This window comes from Delphinus delphis, chromosome 20 (genome assembly GCF_949987515.2).
Source record: "Delphinus delphis chromosome 20, mDelDel1.2, whole genome shotgun sequence".
Taxonomy (NCBI): Eukaryota; Metazoa; Chordata; class Mammalia; order Artiodactyla; family Delphinidae; genus Delphinus; species Delphinus delphis.
In genome coordinates, this window is record NC_082702.1 from 18,265,080 (window position 1) to 18,279,253 (window position 14,174).

Sequence of the window (14,174 nt, forward strand, 5' to 3'; positions counted from 1 at the left end):
TCTGGGGAGGCGAGAGGGGCTGGGGGTTGAATAAATCATCATTGGCTCATGATTTAGTCAATCATTACTGTGTAATGAAGCCACCATAAAGACCCAGAAGGACAGCTTTTCAGCCCCTTTTCACATCAGAGAAACAGAATGCTTCTGAGTGCCACCTTGCCATGCCCCAGGCTCCACGAGGACAGAGCTTCTTTGTTTGGAACCTTGCCCTATGTGTCGCTTCATCGGGCTGTTGATTCATATCCTTTAACATCCTTTTATAATAAATTGGTAATCGAGTGAGTAAATGGGTTTTCCTGAGTTCTGTGAGCTGTTCCAGAAAATTAATCGAACCCAAGGAGGGGGTCATGGGAACCTCTGGCTTATAGTCAGTTGGTCGGAAGCACAGGTAACAACCTGAGTTTGCTCCTGGTGTCTAAAGTGGAGGGCGGTCTTTTAGGACTGAGCCTTTTACCTGTGGAGTCTGATTCTGTCTCTGGGTTGATCGTGTCAGAACTGAGTTGAATTGTAGGACACCCTCCTGGCATCTGAGAATCGCCTATTGGTGTGGGGAAGTCTCCACACAAACAAGTTGGAATTGGGTGCAGGAACCCTTTCCAATCACTGACTATAGGAAGAAGTTGCAGAGACAATCTCTTGACTTAGGCAAAATATATATTTTTAATTGATAGTTTTGTTTGAATAGAGTTAAACTTGAGTTTTTGTGACTTTAGGATAAAAAAGTTATGACTCTAAATTGTCTGGTGACATTTCGCAACAATTATTTACATGTATGTCTGTTTCAACAAATTGAATGTGACACTCATTTGATACCCTGGAGCTTTTGAGTAATGTGCTTTTGGTATGTAAATGGTCTAGAGCCCTAAGGGCCTATTTCTGTGTTGCCTACTCATTCATCTTCATTTATGTGCAGGGAGAACAGCCTAAGGAATCCCGGTTGACAGAAGGGTCTTAGAGGGGTGCTTTAATCTCTTGCTTCTTGCCTCTGTAGACAGTGTGCATGAGCACATTTTTATCAATGACATGAATGATAAAAACAAAGTCTTGGGACTTCTGGTTTCAGCCCCAACATCTAAAGAACTTAGAAGAAATAGATAAATCCACTATTTGGAGATTTTAAACTCTTCTGTCAGTAATTGATAGCTCAAGCAGGCATAAAATCAGTAAGGATATAAGTGACCTGAGCATTATCAATCAACTTCATCTAATTGACATTTATGGAATACTCCATCCAACCACTGCAGATCACCAAGATAGACCACATTCTGGGCCATAGAACACCCCTTAACAAATTTAAAAGCATATAAATCATACAAAGTATGTTCTCAGAACAAAATGTAATGAAACTAGAAATCTGTAACAGAAAGCTGGAAAGTAACAGAACACAATAAAGATAGCTGGAAAATTCCCAAATACTTAGAAATAGAACAACATATTTCTAAACAACACATGGGTTTGAAGAAGTCTCAAGACCTACAGGTGGCCAACAGGTACAGGAAAAGATGCTCAACATCACTAATCATCAGGGAAATGAAAATCAAAACCACGATGTGATATCACCTCACACGTGTTAGAACGGCTGTTATCAAAAAGACAAAAAGTAACCAGTGTTGGCGAGGGTGTGGAGAAGAGGGAACCCTTGTGCACTGTTGGTGGGAATGTAAATTGGTGCAGCTAGTGTGGAAAGCAGTAATTTCAAAAAATTAAAAATAAAACTTCTAGAAGAAAACATGAAAGTCTTCTTGACTGAGAGTTGGTGATGAGTTTTTAGGTATGACACTAAAAGCACAACCCATGAATGAAAAAACTGATAAGCTGGACTTTATTAAAATGAAAGCCTTCTTTGTGCAAGATACTCTTAAGAGAGTGAAAAGACAAACCATAGTATGGGAGAAATATTAACACATAGTTGATAAAGGACTTGTTTCTAAAATATGCAAAGAACTCTTAAAATTCAACAGTAAGGAAGCAAACAACTCAATTTAAAACTGGGCAAAAGATCTGAACAGAAACTTTATCAAAGAAGATATGGAGATGCAAATAACCATGAAAAGATACTCAACATCATTTGCATTAAGGAAATAGAAATGAAAACAATAAAATACCACTACAAATTTATTAGAATGGCTGAAATCCAAAAAACTGAATGCCAATTGTTGGCAAGGATGCAGAGCAAGAGGAACTCTTATTCACTGCTGGTGAGAATGCAAAATGGGACAACCACTTTGGAAGACTCGTGGTTTATTTTGAGCCTAAACCTAGTCTTACCAGATGATCCAGCAATCATCTACCTAAGTATTTACCCAACTGATTTGAAAGCTTATGTCCACACAAACACTTGCACACTAATATTTATAGCGGTTGTAATCATGATCACTAAGAATTGGAAGCAGCCCAAAATGGAATATTTTCCATTCATCAAGAAAAAGGTAGGTAATATCAAGGCACACAAAGATACGGATGAATCTTAAATACATATTGCTAAATGAAAGAAGCCAGTCTGAAAGGCTGCATACTCTATGATCCTGATTACATGACATTCTGGTAAAAGCAAAACTGTAAAAATGGTAAATGGATCAGTGGTTGCCAGGGGTTTGAATAGATGAAGCACAGGGGAACTTTTTAGAGCAGTGAAACTATTCAGTATGACACTGTAATGTTCATTGTGGATACACAACACTATGCATTTATCAAAAACCACCAAGGGATTTCTGTGTGCTTTAAAGTTAGAGAAGCACAGGTTTACCATGACCCACATACTCAAGAGCTCTCCTCTCCTCTCTTGCAGCCCTAAGACAGAGGGAGAGTGGTTCTGTCCCAGCAGTCAGCTGTTGCATCCCTCCAATTTCTGCCATTTCAGTTCAGGTCACATGCATGCTAAAGCTCTCCAGTCACTCCATCTAAAACCTGACTTGCACAGGGGTAGCTGGTTGCCACGTAAGAAGTCCAACTACACTGACATCACCATCATGTGAGAATGCCCAAATTAGCTGGATGGAAAGGCCACTTGGAGAGAGAGATGCCCCACCAGCCCCTAGCTATTCTATCCATCCTGGCCCAGCTGCCAGACATGTTAGTGAAGAAAACCTCAGATGACTCCAGCCCTAGACCTCAATTGAATGAAACAGCATGAGACAGAAGAACCACCCAGCTGAGCCCACTTAACCCACAGAATTGTAAAGAGATAATAACAAATTGCTGTTCTTTGCTGTGAAGTATTGGACTTGTTTGTAAGGCCACAATAGATAACCAATCCAGAACTGGAGCCTGTGCTCCGCAATGGGAGAGGCAACAACAGTGAGAGGCCCGCGTACCGCCAAAAAACCAAAACCAAAAACAAAATAACAACAACAAAAAAAAAACAAAAATGGGGGTGGAAAGGGCAGATGCACACTTTAACAAGAATTAGATCACACAACTAAAGAAACATCTTTTGGGGACTTCCCTCATGGTCCAGTGGTAAAGGATCCACCTTACAGCACAGGGGATGCAGATTTGATCCCTGGTCGGGGAACTAAGATCCCACACGCTGTGGGGCAACTAGGCCCGCGCGCCACAACTACTAAGCTCGCGCACCTCAACTAGAAAGCCCGTGTGCCACAACTACAGAGCCCATGCGCCCTGGAGCCTGTGCCCCACAACTAGAGGAGAGAAAACACGCTCGCCACAACGAGAGAGAAACCCGTACACCACAATGAAAGATCCTGCATACCTCAACGAAGATCCCACATGCCTCAACTAAGACCCGACTCAGCCAAAAATAAATAAATAAAAAGTAAATAAATCTTTATAAAAAAGGAAACATCTTTTTTTTTTGGCTGTGTCAAGCGGCTTACAAGATCTTAGTTCCTTGACCAGGGATTGAACCCAGGCCCTGGCAGTGAAATCGCCAAGTCCTAACCATTGGACTACCAGGGAATTCCCTGAAGAAACGTTTATTTAAAACTTCTCCAAAGTCTCAAAGAAATTGTCATTAATCTTAATCATAGGGCATGCCTATTTAGCAAGAGGTCAAGCAGAACATCAAAGACAAGAGCATCCAACAACAGAAAGAGATGGAAAGTGGCTCTTGGAGACTGAGTGGAGGGGAAAGCTTTTTAAAATGAAAACCACCTCAGAAGCACCTTAGAATCAAATCTGTCCTGCTGTCATGGAGATGAGATCTGAGGGAAAACCCACCAAGTGCAAGGGGCAAAGGCAGAGGCGAAACATGATTAGATGCTGGGTATGAAAACAGACAGTAAAGATGCAGCACACAGAGGGTTTCCCCGAAGAGAACAGAACAAACGTAACAAAACCAAATTTGTAGACAAAACAGAAAGATCACTGTAATTTGTACACTAAAAGGATTCTCTTACTATAACAAGACAAATCAGTATAAAGTCATCAGGACCAATACAAATCCTATAGGCATCAGGGTAGGATAAAGTCATCTTATCATGGGAAATTTTAGGTTGGCTTCAGACTTTCCTCCAAGACTCAAGTTGCCAAAAGATAATGGAACAATTGTTGGCAGAGTGCGGTGAGGGAAAGCCTTTGAACTAAGAACTCACAACTGCTTCTTAAATTATATGCTTTAGTTGATGGAAGACATATTAAAAGAAGAATCAAAATAAAGAACTTATGAATATGAAGAATGAAGTCTGTGGTGAGCCTTGAATCTAAATAAACAAAATTATTAGGTTAAAATGACTATGGCAATTGTGGCCATAAACCAGAGTTTACTTATTAAAATGTTATTATTTTTGCATTATGCTGCTTATTCAAGAAATGTAGGAGATCATAGAAATCTCAGCTAGGGCCAGCAGAAGTAATGGAAGCAGAGAGAATTGGAAAGCATCTCTGTCTTTTTCATTTTTTCTACAAGGGGAATGTCTTAGTCTATTTGGGCTGCTATAACAAAATACCACAGACTGAGAAGCTTTTAAACAACAGATATTTATTTCTCACAGTTCTGGAGACTGAAATTCCGAGATCAAAGTGCCAGTGTTGTCGGGTGAAGGCTCTCTTCTGGGTTGCAGACTTCTTGTGTCCTCACATGAAGGAAGGAACTTGGGAGTAGGGTGGGAGAGCCTTAATCCCATTCATAAGGGTTCCACCCTCATGACCTAATCACCTCCCAAAGGTCTCATCTACTAATACCATCATCTTTGGGGTTTAGGATTTTAACATATGAATTTAGTGGGGGAAGGGGGTGGAACACCTTCATTAACTTTTTATTTTTAAAGCTAATAAACATATTTTGACTTTTCCATACCACCCCCTAATTTTAGATAATCACAAACTTCAAGAAATTCCTTCTAAATATACATGTGACATGTCTAAATCACTTCTCTATTGGTATACTCATTTATATACTTGACCTGACTGGTTTTGGGAATTTTATGTTGTCTCCTCCTGCTACTGTGCTTATCTCTCTCAACATGTATCTCCTATAGCTTTTCTTCGTATGTTCCAATGCTATGTTATTTGGTGCATAAAAGCATCAGCTCATCTCCATTGTGGACTGTAACCGTCATCATTGTAAAGTCATCCTCTGACTTATTTAAGGCTTTTTGCCCACGATTTATATATTTGATGATAGTATTGCTACCCATACTTTCTTTTGTTTACATTTACCCTGTATATATATATATATATATATATATATATATATATATATATTTTGCATCTTTATTGGAGTATAATTGCTTTACAATGGTGTGTTAGTTTCTGCTTTATAACAAAGTGAATCAGTTATACATATACATATGTTCCCATATCTTTGCCCTCTTGCGTCTCCCTCCCTCCCACCCTCCCTATCCCACCCCTCCAGGCGGTCACAAAGCACCGAGCTGATCTCCCTGTGCTATGCGGCTGCTTCCCACTAGCTATCTACCTTACGTTTGGTAGTGTGTATATATGTCCATGCCTATCTCTTGCTTTGTCATAGCTTACCCTGCCCCCTCCCCATATCCTCAAGTCCATTCTCTAGTAGGTCTGTGTCTTTATTCCTGTCTTACCCCTAGGTTCTTCATGACATTTTTTTTTCTTAAATTCCATATATATGTGTTAGCATACGGTATTTGGCTTTCTCTTTCTGACTTACTTCACTCTGTATGACAGATTCTAGGTCTATCCACCTCATTACAAATAGCTCAATTTCATTTCTTTTTATGGCTGAGTAATATTCCATTGTATATATGTGCTATATCTTCTTTATCCATTCATCCGATGATGGACACTTAGGTTGTTTCCATCTGCGGGCTATTGTAAATAGAGCTGCAATGAACATTTTAGTACACGACTCTTTTTGAATTATGGTTTTCTCAGGGTATATGCCCAGTAGTGGGATTGCTGGGTCATATGGTAGTTCTATTTGTAGTTTTTTAAGGAACCTCCATACTGTTCTCCATAGTGGCTGTACCAATTCACATTCCCATCAGCAGTGCAAGAGTGTTCCCTTTTCTCCACACCCTCTCCAGCATTTATTGTTTCTAGATTTTTTGATGATGGCCATTTTGACTGGTGTGAGATGATATCTCATTGTAGTTTTGATTTGCATTTCTCTAATGATTAATGATGTTGAGCATTCTTTCATGTGTTTGTTGGCAGTCTGTATATCTTCTTTGGAGAAATGTCTATTTAGGTCTTCTGCCCATTTTTGGATTGGGTTGTTTGTTTTTTTGATATTGAGCTGCATGAGCTGCTTGTAAATTTTGGAGATTAATCCTTTGTCAGTAGCTTCATTTGCAAATATTTTCTCCCATTCTGAGGGGTGTCTTTTTGTCTTGTTTATGGTTTCCTTTGCTGTGCAAAAGCTTTGAAGTTTCATTAGGTCCCATTTGTTTATTTTTGTTTTTATTTCCATTTCTCTAGGAGGTGGATCAAAAAGGATCTTGCTGTGATTTATGTCTTAGAGTGTTCTGCCTATGTTTTCCTCTAAGAGTTTGATAGTTTCTGCCTTACATTTAGGTCTTTAATCCATTTTGAGCTTATTTTTGTGTATGGTATTAGGGAGTGATCTAATCTCATACTTTTACATGTACCTGTCCAGTTTTCCCAGCACCACATATTGAAGAGGCTGTCCTTTCTCCACTGTACATTCCTGCCTCGTTTATCAAAGATTAGGTGACCATATGTGCATGGGTTTATCTCTGGTCTTTCTATCCTGTACCATTGATCTATATTTCTGTTTTTGTGCCAGTACCATACTGTCTTGATTACTGTAGCTTTGTGGTATAGTCTGATGTCAGGGAGCCTGATTCCTCCAGCTCCGTTTTTCGTTCTCAAGATTGCTTTGGCTATTTGGGGTCTTTTGTGTTTCCATACAAATTGTGAAATTTTTTGTTCTAGTTGTGTGAAAAATGCCAGTGGTAGTTTGATAGGGATTGCATTGAATCTGTAGATTGCTTTGGGTAGTAGAGTCATTTTCACAATGTTGATTCTTCCAATCCAAGAACATGGTATATCTCTCCATCTATTTGTATCATCTTTAATTTCTTTCATCAGTGTCTTACAATTTTCTGCATACAGGTCTTTTGTCTCCTTAGGTAGGTTTATTCCTAGTTATTTCATTCTTTTTGTTGCAATGGTAAATGGGAGTGTTTTCTTGATTTCACTTTCAGATTTTTCATCATTAGTGTATAGAAATGCCAGAGATTTCTGTGCATTAATTTTGTATCCTGCTACTTTACCATATTCATTGATTAGCTCTAGTAGTTTTCTGGTAGCATCTTTAGGATTCTCTATGTATAGTATCATGTCATCTGCAAACAGTGACAGCTTTACTTCTTCTTTTCCGATTTGGATTCCTTTTATTTCCTTTTCTTCTCTGATTTCTGTGGCTAAAAATTCCAAAACTATGTTGAATAAGAGTGGTGAGAGTGGGCAACCTTGTCTTGTTCCTGATCTTAGTGGAAATGCTTTCAGTTTTCCACCATCGAGGACGATGTTGGCTGTGGGTTTGTCATATATGGCCTTTATTATGTTGAGGAAAGTTCCCTCTATGCCTACTTTCTGCAGGGTTTTTATCATAAATGGGTGTTGAATTTTGTCAAAAGCTTTCTCTGCATCTATTGAGATGATCATATGGTTTTTCTCCTTCAATTTGTTAATATGGTTTATCACATTGATTGATTTGTGTATATTGACGAATCCTTGCATTCCTGGAATAAACCCCACTTGATCATAGTGTATGATTCTTTTAATGTGCTGTTGGATTCTGTTTGCTAGTATTTTGTTGAGGATTTTTGCATCTATGTTCATCAGTGATATTGGCCTGTAGTTTTCTTTCTTTGTGACATCCTTGTCTGGTTTTGGTATCAAGGCGATGGTGGCCTCGTAGAATGAGTTTGGGAGTATTCCTCTCTCTGCTCTATTTTGGAAGAGTTTGAGAAGAATAGGTGTTAGCTCTTCTCTAAATGTTTGATAGCATTCGCCCGTGAAGCCATCTGGTCCTGGGCTTTTGTTTGTTGGAAGATTTTTAATCACAGTTTCAATTTCAGTGCTTGTGATTGGTCTGTTCATATTTTCTATTTCTTCCTGATTCAGTCTTGGCAGGTTGTGCATTTCTAAGAATTTGTCCATTTCTTCCAGGTTGTCCATTTTATTGGCATAGACTTGCTTGTAGTAATCTCTCATGATCTTTTGTATTTCTGCAGTGTCAGTTGTTACTTCTCCTTTTTCATTTCTAATTCTATTGATTTGAGTCTGCTCCCTTTTTTTCTTGATGAGTCTGGCTAATGGTTTATCAATTTTGTTTATCTTCTCAAAGAACCAGCGTTTAGTTTTATTGATCTTTGCTATCGTTTCCTGCATTTCTTTTTCATTTATTTCTGATCTGATTTTTATGATTTCTTTCCTTCTGCTAACTTTGGGGGTTTTTTTTGTTCTTCTTTCTCTAATTGCTTTAGGTGCAAGGTTAGGTTGTTTATTCGAGATGTTTCCTGTTTCTTAAGGTAGGATTGTATTGCTATAAACTTCCCTCTTAGAACTGCTTTTGTTGCATCCCATAGGTTTTGGGTAGTCTTGTCTCCATTGTCATATGTTTCTAGGTATTTTTTTTATTTCCTCTTTGATTTCTTCAGTGATCACTTCGTTATTAAGTAGTGTATTGTTTAGCCTCCATGTGTTTGTATTTTTTTACAGATCTTTTCCTGTAATTGATATCTAGTCTCATAGCGTTGTGGTCGGAAAAGACACTTGATACAATTTCAATTTTCTTAAATTTACCAAGGCTTGATTTGTGATCCAAGATATGATCTATCCTGGAGAATCTTCCATGAGCACTTGAGAAAAATGTGTATTCTGTTGTTTTTGGATGGAATGTCCTATAAATATCAATTAAGTCCATCTTGTTTAATGTATCATTTAAAGCTTGTGTTTCCTTATTTATTTTCATTTTGGATGATCTGTCCATTGGTGAAAGTGGGGTGTTAAAGTCCCCTACTATGAATGTGTTACTGTCAATTTCCCCTTTTATGGCTGTTAGTATTTGCCTTATGTATTGAGGTGCTCCTATGTTGGGTGCATAAATATTTACAATTGTTATATCTTCTTCTTAGAACGATCCCTTGATCATTATGTAGTGTCCTTCTTTGTCTCTTCTAGTAGTCTTTATTTTAAAGTCTATTTTGTGTGATATGAGAATTGCTACTCCAGCTTTCTTTTGGTTTCCATTTGCATGGAATATCTTTTTCCATCCCCTTACTTTCAGTCTGTATGTGTCTCTAGGTCTGAAGTGTGTCTCTTGTAGACAGCATATATATGGGTCTTGTTTTTGTATCCATTCAGCCAATCTGTGTCTCTTGGTGGGAGCATTTAGTCCATTTACATTTAAGGTAATTATTGATATGTATGTTCCTATTCCCATTTTCTTAATTGTTTTGGTTTTGTTATTGTAGGTCTTTTCCTTCTCCTGTGTTTCTTGCCTAGAGAAGTTCCTTTAGCATTTGTTGTAAAGCTGGTTTGGTGGTGCTGAACTCTCTCAGCTTTTGCTTGTCTGTAAAGGCTGTAATTTCTCCGTCAAATCTGAATGATATCCTTGCTGGGTAGAGTAATCTTGGTTGCAGGTTCTTCTCCTTCATCACTTTAAATATGTCTTGCCAGTCCCTTCTGGCTTGCAGAGTTTCTGCTGAAAGATCAGCTGTTAACCTTATGGGGATTCCCTTGTGTGTTATCTGTTGTTTTTCCCTTGCTGCTTTTAATATGTTTTCTTTGTATTTAATTTTTGACAGTTTGATTAATATGTGTCTTGGCATGTTTCTCCTTGGATTTATCCTGTATGGGACTCTCTGTGCTTCCTGGACTTGATTAACTATTTCCTTTCCCATATTAAGGAAGTTTTCAGCTATAATCTCTTCAAATATTTTCTCAGTCCCTTTCTTTTTCTCTTCTCCTTCTGGAACCCCTATAATTCGAATGTTGGTGCATTTAATGTTGTCCCAGAGGTCTCTGAGACTGTCCTCAGTTCTTTTCATTCTCTTTTCTTTATTCTGCTCTGCAGAAGTTATTTCCACTATTTTATCTTCCAGGTCACTTATCCGTTCTTCTGCCTCAGTTATTCTGCTATTGATCCCATCTAGAGTATTTTTCATTTCATTTGTTGTGTTGTTCATCGTTGTTTGTTTCATCTTTAGTTCTTCTAGGTCCTTGTTAACTGTTTCTTGCATTTTGTTTATTCTATTTCCAAGATTTTGGATCATCTTTACTATCATTATTCTGAATTCTTTTTCGGGTAGACTGCCTATTTCCTCTTCATTTGTTAGGTCTGGTGGGTTTTTATCTTGCTCCTTCATCTGCTGTGTGTTTTTCTGTCTTCTCATTTTTCTTATCTTACTGTGTTTGGGGTCTCCTTTTTGCAGGCTGCAGGTTCGTAGTTCCCCTTGTTTTTGGTGTCTGTCCCCAGTGGCTAAGGTTGGTTCAGTGGGTTGTGTAGGCTTCCTGGTGGAAGGGACTAGTGCCTGTGTTCTGGTGGATGAGGCTGGATCTTGTCTTTCTTTGGGCAGGTCCACGTCTGGTGGTGTGTTTTGGGGTGTCTGTGGACTTATTATGATTTTAGGCAGCCTCTCTGCTAATGGGTGGGGTTGTGTTCCTGTCTTGCTAGTTGTTTGGCATAGGGTGTCCAGCACTGTAGCTTGCTGGTGGTTGAGTGAAGCTGGGTGCTGGTGTTGAGATGGAGATCTCTGGGAGATTTTCGCCATTTGATATTATGTGGAGCTGGGAGGTCTCTTGTGGACCAGTGTCCTGAAGTTGGCTCTCCCACCTCAGAGGCACAGCACTGACTCCTGGCTGCAGCACCAAGAGCCTTTCATCCACACGGCTCAGAATAAAAGGGAGAAAAAGTAGAAAGAAAGAATTAGTAGAAGTAGAAAGAAAGAAAGAAGGAAAGAAAGAACGGCGGGAGGGAGGGAGGGAGGGAGGGAGGAAGGAAGGAAGGAAGGAAGGAAGGAGGGAAGGAGGGAAGGTAGGAAAAAAAGAAAGAAAGAAAGAAGATAAAGAAAATAAAATAAGATAAAATATAATAAAGTTATTAAAATAAAAAATAAATATTAAGAAAAAAATTAAAAACAAAAACAAACAAAAAAAAAACACGGACGGATAGAACCCTAGGAGAAATGGTGGAAGCAAAGCTATACAGACAAAATCTCACAGAGAAGCATACACATACACACTCACAAAAAGAGGAAAAGGGGAAAAAATCATAAATCTTGCTCTCAAAGTCCACCTCCTCAATTTGGGATGATTCGTTGTGTATTCATGTATTCCACAGGTGCAGGGTACATCAAGTTGATTGCGGAGCTTTAATCCGCTGCTTCTGAGGCTGCTGGGAGAGATTTCCCTTTCTCTTCTTTGTTCTCACAGCTCCCGGGGCTCAGGTTTGGATTTGGCCCCGCCTCTGCATGTAGGTCGCCGGAGGGCGTCTGTTCTTCGCTCAGACAGGACAGGGTTAAAGGAGCAGCTGCTTCGGGGTCTCTGGCTCACTCAGGCCGGGGGGAGGGAGGGGCATGGAGTGCCGGGCGGGCCTGCGGCGGCAGACGCCGGCGTGACGTTGCACCAGCGTGAGGGGCGCCGTGCGTTCTTCCGGGGAAGTTTTTCCCTGGGTCCTGGGACCCTGGCAGTGGCGGGCTGCGCAGGCTCCGCGGAAGGGAGGTGTGGATAGTGACCTGTGCTCGCACACAGGCTTCTTGGTGGCGGCAGCAGCAGCCTTAGCGTCTCATGCCCGTCTCTGGGGTCCGCGCTTTTAGCCGCGGCTCGCGCCCGTCTCTTGAGCTCCTTTAAGCAGCGCTCTTAATCCCCTCCAGGTACGTGGGGGAGTTTCTTGCCTTTTGGGAGGTCTGAGCATTCTGTAGGTGTTTTGTAGGAGTTGTTCCACGTGTAGATGTATTTCTGGTGTATCTGTGGGGAGGAAGGTGATCTCCACGTCTTACTCTTCCGCCATCTTCCCCTCGTCTTCCCTGTATATTTTTATACATCCTTTTGTTTTCAATTTTGTGGTGTTGTTTGTTTCAGGTGTGTCTCATATAAACAACACAGAGTTGAATTTAGTTCTTAGACCCTATTTTAGAATCTATCTCATTTAATAGGTTATTTCATTAACACTTTCATTTATCATAAGAATCAGTAAGACCGAGGGACAAATGAATGGTATAGACCAGAGAGTTCATGATTATGCCCAAGTATATAGGGAATTAATTTTATGATAAAGGTAACTGTTCAGAGAAGTGTAGTGTTGAAAAGCCACTATATGTTTAAAAAATAGTTGGAATCCTCATCTTTTTACTCACACCAAAATAAATCCCAGGTAGATTAAAAAAAATTGTAAAAGCAGTGATGAATGGTCAATGAAATACAAAAGGATGTTTAATCACACAAATTAAGTAAATTCAAATTAAATCAATGGGGCTTCCCTGATGGCACAGTGGTCAAAAATCTGCCCGCCAATGCAGGGGACATGGGTTCGAGCCCTGGCCTGGGAAGATCCCACATGCCGTGGAGCAACTAAGCCCATATGCCACAACTACTGAGCCTGCACTCTAGAGCTTGCATGCCACAACTACTGAGCCCACGTGCCACAACTACTGAAGCCCGCACTCTTAGAGCCCATGCTCCACAAGAGAAGCCACCACAATGAGAAGCCCACACACTGCAACAAAGAGCAGCCCCTGCTCGCCGCAACCAGAGAAAGCATGCACGCAACAGCAAAGACCCAACACAGCCAAAAATAAAATAAAAAAAAAATGAAATCACTTATTTGCACCCAATTATTAAAAAATAAAAAGACTGATTATAGCAAGTACTGGTGAGGACGTGAGGAATTAGGTCCCTCATGTACTACTGGAGAGTCTGTGCATTGACACTGCTTTAGGACTAGCAATATCAACAAAATGTTTAAAGTATTGGTAAATTTAAAAGCATCAGTAATTTTTTAAAAGTAGAAAGCGATTCTACTTTTAGGATCAGCCTCTTGACACACTTAAAGAACAAGAAAAATTTTCAAGCATTTTTTGCATTAGCAAAAATATTAGAAAAATTCAAAGGCATCAGTAGGACATTGGTTAAATAAATTGTGGTATATCTCCCATTTTGATCGCAAGAGATGTCATTCCAACTTGAACAAATTTTAGAAGGAAAGGGTCTACCACCTCGTGGGGTTCCTAGGAGGGACTGGAACCTGGGACCCGAATGCTGCTAGGATTCTCTTGGTCCACCACCACCTCTCTCTGCATGCTGGCTCACTCTTCCTGCCCTTGGAGGAGACCATGGGCTCAGGCAGCACTTGGGCTCATCCCTTCATAGCCAGCAATCAGGAGCTGCATATAAGGCAGTCTTCAAAAATACTTCCTGGTTTGGATCCAGAAGCTCCATTTCCATCGCCACTCACGCCAGCGTGGAAGTGTTCACTGGCGTTTTCCTCTGCTGGCAATACAACAAGGCAGCAGTGCTTTCTACGTGGAGGCTTTCTGACAGCAAAGAGCAGGAGGTGTTCCATCTGTGTTCCGTCTTATAGGGAGACCCATCTGTGAGAGGTGTGAGTGTCCCACCAACTCATCCTGGGCGAAGACAACAGCATGAGGGTAGAGTAGGCACTGGTGATTCCAGTAACAAATCTGTTCCCTCCAAGACTAAACTATACTTCTCTTAATAAGCATTTTCCCACTTTTAGGTTGCGAGCTTAATTGAGGATTTTACTT

General features: G+C 40.1%; 1 long non-coding RNA gene across 1 annotated transcript in view; it reads left to right on the plus strand.

Annotated features, from left to right (window-relative positions):
* Positions 1-14,174, plus strand: part of LOC132416494 (uncharacterized) — an 86,030-nt gene that overhangs the window by 48,925 nt on the left and 22,931 nt on the right. The gene's annotated exons all lie outside the window — the stretch shown is intronic.